This window comes from Hordeum vulgare, chromosome 7H (assembly GCF_904849725.1).
Source record: "Hordeum vulgare subsp. vulgare chromosome 7H, MorexV3_pseudomolecules_assembly, whole genome shotgun sequence".
Lineage (NCBI taxonomy): Eukaryota > Viridiplantae > Streptophyta > Magnoliopsida > Poales > Poaceae > Hordeum > Hordeum vulgare.
Window position 1 is genome coordinate 323,753,552 of NC_058524.1, and position 11,628 is coordinate 323,765,179.

At 41.6% G+C, this 11,628-nt stretch overlaps 1 long non-coding RNA gene across 1 annotated transcript; it reads left to right on the forward strand.

Moving 5' to 3' along the window:
* The first annotated feature begins 6,625 nt into the window (after positions 1–6,625).
* On the forward strand, positions 6,626–10,762 carry LOC123411077. The gene is made up of 4 exons (XR_006613167.1): positions 6,626–6,833; positions 6,928–7,311; positions 7,743–8,094; positions 10,563–10,762. It is a non-coding gene; the product is annotated as an uncharacterized LOC123411077 (long non-coding RNA).
* The last annotated feature ends 866 nt before the right edge of the window (positions 10,763–11,628 follow it).

The window sequence follows — 11,628 nt, forward strand, 5'->3', positions numbered from 1 at the left end:
AATATGAGAGTGACGACACAAGTCATGAGACGGAACGGTGGGAGTTGCATGGCAATATATCTCGGAATGGCTATGAAAATGCCATAGTAGGTAGGTATGGTGGTTGTTTTGAGGAAGGCATATGGTGGGTTTATGTACCGGCGAAAATTGCGCGGCACTAGAGAGGTTATCAAAGGTGGAAGGTGAAAGTGCATCTATACCATGGACTCACATTAGTCATGAAGAACTCACTTAGTTGTTGCAAAAGTTTTTATTAGTAATTGAAACAAAGTGCTAAACACATACTCCGAGGGGAAGGGTTGGTAGGTGTTAACCATCGCGCGATCCCGACCTCAACACAAAGGAGGAAAATCAATAGATCAATTATGCTCCGACTTCCTAACATAGTTGTTCACCATACGTGCATGCTACGGGAATCACTAACTTCAACACCAGTATTTCTAGATTCACAACACCCTACTAACATAGCTCTTAATATTACCAAATCCACGTCACAAAACTAATTGAGACGAATCAAGACTTCTCTTTCTACTAAATGCACATGAAGATGGAGGTTTTTCTATCCTCTTTGGGTACCTATCACCTTTGGGACTACTTTCATAGCATAAGCCAACTACGAAGTCACGCACCGCCGTGCTCTAAAAGATCTAAGTGAAGCACAAAGAGAAAAATTATCTAGCTCAAAAGATATAAGTGAAGCACGATGAGCATTCTAGCAAAATCATGATGGGTGCATGTCTCTCTCTAAAGGTGTGTAGCAAGGATGATTGTGACACAACAATAAGAAAAGACTCCTAATATACAAGACGCTCCAAGAAAAACACATATCATGTGGTGAATAAAAATATAGCTCCAAGTAACGTTACCGACGGATTGAAGACGAAAGAGGGGATGCCTTCCCGGGGAATCCCCAAGCTTAGGCTTTTTGGTGCCCTTGAATTTGGCTTGGGATACCTTGGGCATCCACAAGCTTGAGCTCTTTCCACTCCTTATATCTTTGTTCATGAGAACATCACCCAAAACTTGAAAACTTCACAACACAAAACTTAAACAGAAACTCGTGATAACATTAGCACAAGAAAACAAACTACCACCACTATAGGTACTGTAGCAATCTTGATTTCTATTTATAATGGTGTTGGGCTACTGTATTCTCACTTTTCCATGGCTAGTACCCCCGATACTATCCATAGTTTCATCAAAACAAGCAACCAACTCAACAAAAATAGAATCTGTCAAGAACAGACCAGTCTATAGCAATCTGTATACTTCGTATACTTCTGGTACCTCAAAAATTATGAACAATTACTACTGCCTGGGAAAAAGGCATATCAATCAGCAGCAGAAAGAATCAACTCAAAATCTCTTTCTGAATAAAAATGAAAAATCATCTCGTGAGTGAAAAGTTTCTGTCTTTTTCCAGCAGGATCAAAGAACCTTTGCCAAGACTAGTCATAAAGGTTTTGCTTGGATCAAACACAAAAAAAACACAAAAAACACAATCATAACAGAATTATGATGGTGTGGATGCAACAAAACAGAAAGAAAAAGAAATAAATTCATTGGGTTGCCTCCCAACAAGCGCTATTGTTTAATGCCCTTAGCTAGGCATAAGGCGATAGAATCACGTATCGTCGTTTTTGGTGGTCAAACCATAAGTGACCCTCATCATGGATTTATAAGGCAATCATATTTTCTTTCTAGGAAAGTTCTCCATGCCCTTCTTTAAAGGAAATTGAAATCTAATATTCCCTTCCTTCATATCGGTGATAACAGCGATAGTCCTTAGGAAAGGTCTACCAAGAATAATAGGGCATGCATGTAGGATTGCAATCAATGTCAAGCACGATGAAATCCACGGGCACATAGTTCCTATTTGGAATAATAAGAACATCATTGATCCTTCCCATGGGTTTCTTGACATTAGAATCCGCAAGATGCAAATTAAGAGAACACTCTTCAATCTCATTAACACAGAGAACATCACATAAATACTTTGGAATCGCGGAAACACTAGCAACCAAACCACACAAAGCATTGCATTCATAGTTTTTAATTTTGATTTTGATAGTAGGTTCCCACTCATCATGAAGCTTTCTAGGGATAGAGACTTCCAATTCAAGTTTCTCTTCAAGAGATTTTATCATGGCTTCGACGATATGATCGGTAAAGGCCTTGTTTTGGCTATAAGCGTGTGGAGAGTTTAGCATGGATTGCATCAAGGAAATGCATTCAATCAAGGAGCAACTATCATAATTGAATTCCTTGAAATCCAAAGTAGCAGTCTCATTACTACTCAAAGTTTTAGTATCTTCTACTCCACTTTCAATGCTTTTAGCATCAAGATAGATGGACTCCGAATCATTGGGGCGTTTTTCAACCAAGGTGGATTCATATCCAGCCCCATCATCATTAGGTTTGACACAAGAAAACAAAGATTCAATGGGAGTCACACCAAGCACTTTAAGATCTTCGTGATTCTTATCACGAGAACACGCCTTTTTAAGCCATTCATGTCTAGCACGAATTTGGGTGGTTCTTTCTTTGCTCTCTATCATGGAAACACGCATAGCTTTCAAAGTTTCATCCATATTGATCTTGGGAGGAGCACATCTAACTTTCAAAGCATCAATATCACTAGACATTCTATCAACGCTCTTAGCCAAATCGTCAATTTTGAGTAGTTTTTCCTCTATGGACGCATTGATTTTTTTTTTGCGAGTTCATAAACTTTTTGATATTACTCTCTATATCAGAGGGTAATCTATTGTAATTTCCATGAGTATTGTTGTAGGAGTTGCCAAAGTTATTAGAGGAGTTACTAGGAAAAGGCCTAGGAACATAGTTTTCTCTAAAAGCATTGTTGTTGGCAAAATTATTCCTACCAATAAAATTAACGTCCAAGCTAGCATTGTTACTCTCAATCAAAGAAGACAAGGGAATATCATTATGATCTAAAGGAGCACTTCTACGAGCAACCAAATTCCTTAACTCATCCATCTTTGTACTCAATGAGTTAATTTCTTCTATAGCTTGTACTTTCTTACTAGTAGGTGACCTTTCAGTGTGCCACTGCGAGTAGTTAGTCATGATATTGTCTAGGAGTTTCGTGGCTTCCCCTAACGTGATTTCCATGAACGTTCCACCTGAGGCGGAGTCCAAGATATTTCTAGAAGCGAAATTCAAGCCAGCGTAGAAGATTTGTATAATCACCCAAAGACTCAAGCCATGAGCGGGACAATTTCTAATCATCAATTTCATTCTCTCCCAAGATTGTGCAACATGTTCATGATCAAGTTGCTTAAAATTCATGATATCATTACGGAGAGAGATAATCTTAGACGGCGGAAAATACTTGGATATATAAGCATCTTTGCACTTATCCCAAGAATCGATACTATTTTTTGGCAAAGATGAAAACCAAGTTTTTGCTCGACCTCAAAACGAGAAAGGAAAAAGCTACAACTTAATCACATCATTATCCACATCTTTCTTCTTTTGCATATCACAAAGCTCTATGAAGGTATTAAGATGGGATGCGGCATCTTCACTAGGAAGGCCGGAAAATTGCTATTTCATAACAAGATTCAACAAAGCGGCATTGATTTCATATGACTCCACACTAGTGGCGGGAGCAATCGGAGTACTAATAAAATCATTATTATTAGTAGTCGAGAAGTCACAAAGTTTGGTGTTTTCAGTCATGGTGACTTCGGCAAGCAAGCAAGCACAGAAGCGAACAAAGAGGAAGCGAGAAAAAGGGCGAACGAAAAGGCGAACGAAAATGGCAAACGAAAAAGGCAAAGATTTTTTTGTAAATTTTTGTTTTTCAGAAGTGGGGGAGAGGAAAACGAGAGGCAAAAAAAATTAAATGCAAGAGATGAGTTTGTGACACTTACTTGGATGAGTTCTTGACTTGATCCTCCCCGGCAACGGCGCCAGAAATCCTTCTGCTACGTCGACAGAAACCTTCTGTCATCTCTTGAGCTTGTGTTGGTTTTCCCTTGAAGAGGAAAGGGTGATGCGGCACAGGAGCAGTAAGTATTTCCCTCAGTTTGAGAACCAAGGTATCAATCCAGTAGGAGAATCTCGTCAAGTCCAGAGTACCTGCACAAACACAAAGATCTTGCACCCAACGCTATAAAGGGGTTGTCAATCACTCCAAGATTGATTGCAAAGTGAGATCTGAAGGCGGAAAGTGCAACGAAGAAAAAATGTAAGGCTGAAAATATGGTGTGGAGTAGACCCGGGGGCCATAGTGTTCACTAGAGGCTTCTCTGAAAATAGCAAATATTACTGTGGGTGAACAAATTACTGTCGAGCAATTGATAGAACCGCGCAAAGTCATGACGATATCTAAGGCAATGATCATACATATAGGCATCACGTCCGAGACAAGTAGACCGATACTTTCTGCATTTACTACTATTACTCCACACATCGACCGCCATCTAGCATGCATCAAGTGTATTGAGTTCATGACGAACAGAGTAACGCCTTAAGCAAGATGACATGATGTAGAGGGATAATCTCAAACCAATGATGAAAACCCCATCTTTTTACCCTTGATGGCAACAACACGATGCGTGCCTCGCTACCCCTTCTATCACTGGGTGAGGTCACCGCACGGTATGAACCCAAAACCAAGCACTTCTCACATTGCAAGAATCATAGATCTAGTTGCCAAACAAAACCCACAATTCGAAGAGAATTACAACGATATGAAATCATGCATAAGAGAGATAAGAAGAAACTCAAATAAGATTCATAGATAATCTGATCATAAATCCACAATTCATTGGATCCCGACAAACACACCGCAAAACAAGATTACATCGGATAGATCTCCATGAAGATCATGGAGAACTTTGTATTGAAGATCCAAGAGAGAGAAGAAGCCATCTAGCTACTAGATACGGACTCGTAGGTCTATGGTGAGCTACTCACGCATCATCGGAGAGGTCGTGGTGTTGATGAAGAAGCCCTCCGTATGCGAATCCCCCCTCCTGCAGGGCACCAGAACGTGTCCCAGATGGGATCTTGCGGAGACAGAAGCTTGCGGCGGCGGAAAAGTACTTTCGATGATCTCCTGAGTTTTTTTCTGGGATTTTAGGGAATTTATTCGTGAAAGACCTAGGGCAGAGGAGGCCTAGGGATCCCACAAGCCTGGGAGGCGCGGGCCCCCCTAGCCGCGGCTAGGCGGCTTGTGGGGTCCCTGGTGGCCCCTGCCCTGATTCTCAGGCTTCCCGATCTTCTTGTGTTTCGGAAAAAATCTTTTTGGCAGTTTCGTTCCGTTTGGACTCCGTTTAAAATCCTTCTCTGAAAGGGGTCAAAAACATGGAAAAAACAGGAACTCGCACTTGGCACTGAGTTAATAAGTTAGTCTCAAAAAAGATATAAAAGGCATACAAAACATCCAAAGTTTGACAAGACAATAGCATGAAACCATAAAAAATTATAGATACGTTGGAGACGTATCAGCGGCTCGGGCCACGTTCACGAGCGCTTCGGAATTTGATAGCGGAGGCCGGGTTGAGTCGACCTGAGGTTGCTGTTAGCGACCGCTGTTAGAAACTACTAGAGACTCCTCATGGCGTCTCCTGCTGCGACTGGCATACGGCAAGAAGTCACTACAAGTAATAAGCTCCTTTATGACAAAAAATATTGACAGCAGTTTTATTGGTCATAGATCTATGACTAAAATCTACAAAAAGGTCATGAGGTGTCTAAGAGGGTCCAAACCGTTTAAATTTTTGACCATCTCTATCAAGAACGCCATAATCCCATTGCCCCAAATGGTCACTTGCATGTGTAGCTCTATTTATGCCCGCATTGTAGGTCCTCCATGACAAAATTAAGAAGGTCATAGGCTTAAATAGAGGTGACTGGGCAGAAAACTCAACAATTTCGTATATGTGTCTTGTATAGGTGTCGACAAGGCCACAAATGGAAAATTAATTTTACATCCAAAGAAAATGAAAACTCCCTTTAGCAACATCGTTTGCCATTCCAAGATGCACCCTTGTGCAAAATTGTTTGACCGATTTCCTTCCGATTCCATCTGATTTCCTTCTGATTCGGCAGAAAACTCTTTAAATGGCAAAAATAGCTTTAGACGCCCGCCACATGGCTCCGGAGTGTGACCCCCTTCATGAACGGCACCGTCGTCTTCACTTGAGGGTGGAAACAGCCACACAATAGGTTACTTCTCATTCATGGAAACATTGTGGCTAGGGTTTCGGTGGTCTTCACCTCAGTGCTTCTTCGATGGAGACGAGACCAGAGGCCACCGGATCCTTCACCGATGTGGATGCAGTTAGTACTTGCCCTCCTTCGTAGATCAAGAGGGTAGAAAAATTAGAAAAAAAGAAGAAGAACACAATTGCATGAGATTGATTCCTATTGGTGGAAACATTTCTTCCATGGATCGATGACGTGGCACATATCTATCCATCTATCCATCTAGCTCTCCACCCCCACATCCTTCCATCCATCTATAGAGAAAAGGAGAAAAAAATATGAGCCCACGAGAGAGAGAGCCCACCTAACTCCAGCGTCATCCCCCTCCTCTCTGTCTCGTAACCTGGCTCCTCTCTCTCCACGATCCCCTCTCCCTCGCCGCCGCCACCACCCACGTCGGCCTATTCCGGTGAGCTCCGACAATGGGAAGCACTCCCCCGAGCTCCCCGAGCTCCACCCCTCCTTCCCCTTCGTCCAGAATCCGCGCTCCCACCCTCCATTGTTCCCCGTGGCTAGCTAGGGTTTCAGCCGCCGCCTCATCTCCGGCGACGGCGAGTCCAGCAGCCTGCGGATCCGGCACGAGGCTATCCCAGGTTAGTAGTTCCACTCATTCCTTGCACAAATTCTCCCTCCCCACCTCACCTCACCATCTCCTCGTTTTGTTCCTTTTTCTACTGCATGGCACAGATGGGACGGCGACGGTAGCAGGAGGGCGCGGGCCATGTCCTGCTCGAGGAGGCGGATAGTAGGGGCGCGCCCAACAGGCAGCCATGTCCTGCTCGAGGAGGCGGATAGTAGGGGGCACCCAGCCGGCAGCCCTGTCCTTCTCGAGGAGGCGGATAGTAGGGGCGTGCCCAGCCGGATCCATCTTCGGTCGGCGGCCATGGATCCATCTTCGGTCAGCGGCCACGGATCCATCTTCGGTCAGCGGCCACGGATCCATCTTCGGTCGGCGGCGAGCTGTGGTGACGTACATGTGGTGCTGATGAATCAAGTGTACAAGGGCGCCGATGGCATGGAGCTGGCCACCAGCTTCTGCATGCCGCGTTGTATCATCAGTAACAGCTAATGGTCAGTGGTGTACCAAACTTCTTTACTGAAAAAAGGGTAATGTATCAGTGCGTCGAAAAAGATGACATGAAGGGCCATGCATAAGGAGTCTACATGATCAGATCTATTTATATTTTTCATCCATCGAGTAGTGCTCTTTCTGCACCAAACTTCTTTACTGAATTTCAGTTATCCTTTCTTTTCTCACTGCAAGCAGTCCTGGTGTAATTTCTGGTTATATACTACCAAAGGAAATCATAGCTGCAAAATTTGGCTGAAGGGACTTGTACTTATTTCTGGTTATATACTTACAATAATGTGCTGATTTGGTCGTATGTTCCCTGTGTAATTACTTCTCTCGTTGGCCTCACATTTTTGTAGTTTCGGACACACTTATTTTACGCTGAAATTGCTGGAAGTATAGCACTTAAGGATCTTATTTTTCTGTACAGGGACCGGGTCTTTTTGAACCCATTCATGGCTCTGCTCCTGACATTGCTGGCCAGATTGACATAGCTCCTAAATTCAGAACAATCATTTAGATAATACTCCCTCCGTCCAAAAATGAGTTGACGGAGGGAGTACTACGTTGCCTTTTGTTGTCTAAATCCGTCTAAAATTCGTCTCCTTTCTTCAATTTGCTGAGCACAGGACAAGGCAAACCCATTAGCTACAATTCTTAGTGCGGCGATGCTACTGAAATATGGCCTTGGTGTAGAAAGTGCTGCAAAGAGAATTGAAGCCGCGGTTACGAAGACACTGGACAATGGGTTCCCAACTTGGGAGATATATTCTCCTGGAACGGTAAGATTAGTCTATGCAACATCTTCAACAATTTCTGCACTGAATAGTTGCTAAATTAATGTTGGAAGAGAAATCCAATGGCTAAGTTTCTGCCAAACAAATAATTAAATATTCATGTGCTTCGTACATCTACAGTTCTCTACTTGCACAACAATTACAAGTACTTGGATTGTTTGATCGATATAAGGCTTTTTATTAAGTATATTACCAACAAATACCAGTAGGTATAATACCCCCAACTATTATCACATGAACGTGCTAAGTATATACTTGCAATACGTACATATTTGCATTAGGTAACTGGGTATGTATGGTGAGTAGAAGTGTTAAAATAGGAAGGTAGTAACGGAGTTTGTGTATATTATCATTAGGTATAATAATCCTGGTGCGTGTACAAGACTTGTTAGACTACGTTTATAGGTATCTAGAAATTAGAATAAATTACTGGACAGATAGTATCCAAGTACAAACGTTGAAACTATTTTTAACGAGACAATAGTATAATAGTATCATAACTGTATTGAACACCTTTGTGCGTGTTAGTACGGCACACTGCCGTAATTTATAACAGAATAAGTAGCAGATGCTTTGTTAGCTGTTTTTATGGATAATAGTGTGTTCCTACATAATAGGTATGTTTGGCTACATTAATGAATATTTTAGATTGACTTAGTTCGCTGGGCCTCTAGCAGAAATGAAAGGACAACGACTTTTGGGATGTTTTGCAAGTACCAATTTCTGACGTTGGGTTTACTTTTTGTCTGATATTTTTTGACTATGTATAATAGTTCAATGGTAGTATTAATTATTCTATTATTCTATACCCCTCATATATTAGCTAACATCCACTTAAACAGACACCTGAAAACAGAATATTAGTTCTTAGAAGTCTGCCAACAAACGGGTAGAGGCTACCAACACACATGCACATATAACACTTCAAGATTTTCTAGTTTCACTACCTTAAACTGAAAAAAAATCATAATCAAAGAGAACGCAGAGGTGTTGACGACTCATCACCATCATGACCTTGACAAGCAGGGAACAATCTCCCAACTTCCCAGTAACTTTCACTATAGAGTAGGATCACTATCATGTAGTTTCAAACAGAAAAACACTGGAGCTCCAGTTTGAAATAATTATCATGTACACAGACCCATCGTCTCGCACAATCGACGGGACGACCATAGTTTTGACCCAAAGATTTTTTTATCATCGCCTGTACAAATATAGATCTTACAATTACACGATAGCTGGGATGACCATAGTTGTTAAATAATTATCATGGAACCTGGTTTCAGATCTTTAGAGATTACTGATTGCTGGACTATCAAGGATCTATCTTATGATTAGTCACTATGATCACACTGAACGATCTATCTTACGATTCTATGCTTGTATATATAGACTGGCTCACCTGTTAGAAGAACTCCCTTGGCTTGGGAAATGCTGGTATATATAAACTAGATTCTATGCTTTTAATGCAGAGCTATCATGCTTGTGTATGTTCAGTGCTCTGACACTTCCAATTAAAATGAACCAGAGGAGCACCATGGGTGTGAATAGCTAGCCGTCCAACTTTGTGCGTGTTAGTACGGCACACTACCGTAATTTGTAACAGAATAAGTAGCGGATGCTTTGCTAGCTGTTTTTATGGATAATAGTGTGTTCCTACATAATACGTATGTTCGGCTAGATTAATGAATATTTTAGATTGACTTAGGTCAGTGGGCCTCTAGCAGAAATGAAAGGAGAACGACTTTTGGGTTGTTTGGCAAGTACCAATTTCTGACGTTGGGTTTACTTTTTGTCTGATATTTTTTGACTGTGTATAATAGTTCAATTGTAGTATTAATTATTCTGTTATTCTATACCCCTCATATATTAGCTAACATCCACTTAAACAGACACCTGAAAACAGAATATCAGTTCTTAGAAGTCTGCCAACAAACAGGTAGAGGCGACTAACACACACGCACATATAACACTTCAGGATTTTCTAGTTTCACTACCTTAAACTAAAAAAAAACTCATAATCTAAGAGAATGCAGAGGTGTGAATGACTCATCACCATCATGACCTTGACAAGCAGGGAACAATCTCCCAACTTCCCAGTAACTTTCACTATAGAGTAGGATCACTATCATGTAGTTTCAAACAAAAAAACAGTGGAGCTCCAGTTTGAAATAATTATCATGTACAAAGTCCCATCCTTTCGCACAATCGGTTGGTAGTGGGCGTGCTTGGAACAACATGAGAAAGAAAAAAAGAAGTAAAAAGAGGAACCACAATATTCAGGTTATTAATAGACCTTATATATGTATATATATATGATACTTTTTATGACCTCATATGTCATAACTAGATTAATGAGAAATAATTTTCTACTGTTTTATCATTGGTTATCGTGCGTGCAATTTTACTAGTTTCCTTGGTCTGAAAGCCTTACCATCATTTTCTTCTTGTAGGCGGCAATGGCAAGAGGATATTGTGCAGAGGAAGAGGATGAGAAGAAACTTATGGTTCTCATCCAATCTTGGTGGAACTCTCTTTATGTGCGATTGTGCATTTGTTGGGTCCTTTATCTGTGCACTTGCACTTGCAGAAGTATTCTCTTATGTACATGTAAAATTATTTTGATGTGCCCTTGTTAGGCGTTGAACCTTAATGCATGGAGTCGGTGGATGATGTATTGTATTTGATGTGATATGCTACTAAAATGAAATATACATTTTATTTGCAATCTTTTATTGGGCCTATCTTGAGATATGCGTGCTTCTAGCAAAAAATGCTTTAATCCACACAAATCAGACAGTGTCAATAGTAAAATAGGTATTGGGCCAGGCCCATGTAGCTAGATTGGTGGACAGGGATCTGAAACTTATGATGATTCCATTTGGTCACTAGCAATGCCACGTCAGATCCTACGTGGCTCACAGAAATGAGTAATGACAAAACCAAAATTTTGGTCGATAGAGACCTGCGACCAAAATTTTAGAAATGTCATGTTTGTTCATTCTTGACGGCCAACTGTTGACGTTGTAAATTTGGTCAAAAAAGGTCAATAAACGACAACAATGACGAATCAATGACCAATATAGGGAGTCATAATTGACCTTATTTCTTGTAGTGAGTGCACCCGATCACGACTGTAAGAAAGATGCCCCTGTTGTACCACTGTGGTCTTCAGTATCTCAATGGCATTCCTAGCCTCGACCTCGACCAGGGTGTTCCCATGGATGGGGAGCGCCTCCAGGTTATGCATGGTAGCTAACATATTATCAACGGGGTTAGAGAAGTGGCCCTGCGGTGTTTGGAACCGCTGAGTAAGTGATCGTGCCGATGGAGGCTAAGCCAGCTCAATATGTTGGTCTTTCTGTCAGGGGGGTCCCCCTCCGCCACCGGTGTGTGTGGGTTGGTCAATAATGGAGTCGGGTCAAGATCAACTAGAAGCTGAGTCTGATGTCTCCTGTGTTGCATCATGTCACAGGTGTTTCGACGACGTTCCAACTGCCAAGCCTCGGCCTTCAAGCG